Source organism: Amphimedon queenslandica, unplaced genomic scaffold, assembly GCF_000090795.2.
Source record: "Amphimedon queenslandica unplaced genomic scaffold, v1.1 AMPQUscaffold_13025, whole genome shotgun sequence".
Classification (NCBI taxonomy): Eukaryota; Metazoa; Porifera; class Demospongiae; order Haplosclerida; family Niphatidae; genus Amphimedon; species Amphimedon queenslandica.
Genome location: NW_003546739.1, coordinates 61,218 through 63,094, shown reverse-complemented (window position 1 = coordinate 63,094; position 1,877 = coordinate 61,218).

The window sequence follows — 1,877 nt, the reverse complement described above, 5'->3', positions numbered from 1 at the left end:
TTCCAAACATTCACCAGCTTCTATCAGGCAAATAATTTCTATTGTAGACCTCCACAAAAGTTTGAAATTAAAAAGCCTTGGTTTAGTGTAGTCCTTGTAGGGCATAATACATTAGACCGAAAATTGAAGGATATACTTATTCTTGCAAATTTGGAAAATGATGGGATATCAAATCATTCGTTGCGTGCCACCTCAATATCTCGTATATATTGTGCCAAAGTTCCTAAAAAGCTCATAATGGAGAGGTCGGGTGATCTCTCAAGAGAAGTTGTTTGATCTTATGAACGGACAACTTCAGAACAGATTCATTGATTTGTGAAACCATTAGTACTCCAGCAGAAGCAACTTATGAAGGGGATGCTAAGCCTACAGATGATTCTAAACAGATAAAGGTTGAAGACACAAAGCCTGTTACAGAAGAATCTGGCCCTCTCAGGCAAATGAACTTTCAAGGATTGACTGAATGCACTTTTAATATTAATATGTATAACAAGTAAAGTAACTATGATTAATGCAATGGAATTGTAAATTTAATTGATTGAAGTCTACATGTAGTTTGGGTGGGGTTATTAGTAGCTATAACAATTTGTTGTTCTTACAGCCAGGTGAATATAGCCCAGCGGTGCCTTTGATATGGCGGTAACTATAGTATATACCTACTGATAGTATTGTAGGCACTTGCTTGTGTTGTGATGTTTCTTCACGAGTTTGTACATGTCTTACATGTAAATTATTATAATTTATTAGGACATAATGATATAGTCTTAATAATGTATAATTGTATAATTATAATAGTCTTGTATGTATTATGTGTAAAGATATTTGTATTGCTAATAAAATATAAGTATAATAATAACCATTAACAATAAATGTCTTTCATCCACGTTATAGTTCTTGAATAATCCGCACTTTTCATAACATTGCTGGAGAAACCTTTCAAATGATTGTGTTCTTGTCTTGGTTTAAATTTAAATATGTCATTTTGAACTAGTTCCTTTATTATTTCATTTTGATCTTTTTTTGGTGGAACTGAATGTTTACCAGATGCATTTGAAATTGCATTCTCATCATCAAATGCAGAGTGCTTCATAAATTGGGCTATACTTTTGCCAATTCTTTTGATACTTCTCTATGTTTTGTTTGCAACTAGATGATGCACACATAACTTGACAAATTTATTCAAATGCTTCATGTGTGAATGACATGGAACATTTGAACCATATGCCCATGAACATTAATAAATCAGGAGTACTTGAGCTGCATTGCTGCTTTGGGAAAAAGCACCCAACAGTAATGAGAGAGTGTGTTGAACGCTTCTAAGGAGTAGTTTCTATGGCTTGTAGCTTTAAAATTATTCATTAAGTATCTCCAGCACTTCAAAACTCTATCACCATCACCATCAATCCTGCAATTCCACATGAAGCATACCAAGGCTTAGCACTTTCTTTGCATACTCTAAAGTACGGTCGGGCTTTAGAGATGGTAAAGAAATTGATGAAGCAGACAGAGATGAAGATAATATTGACGAAGCCGGCTGAGATGAAGATGTTGATGACAAAACTGGCTGAGATAAAGACGGTACGACGAAGCTGGCTGAGATGAAGATGTTGATGACAAAACTGGCTGAGATAAAGACGGTGCAATGGATGAAGCTAGCTGAGATGAATGTGGCATAGATAAAACTTGTTGAGATGAAGAAGGCATTGGTGAAGATGATGACAGAATTGTCGATGGTGTAGTTGAAATTACTGATAGATCAAAAGACTTTTCAATTAATTTAGATGCTAAAGAATATAGCTTGTTTGATCTATCTTCTTTTGTTTGCAGACCCCATTCTGCTTCTCCATAGTCAGGAAATGAATCAATAGTATGCAGCT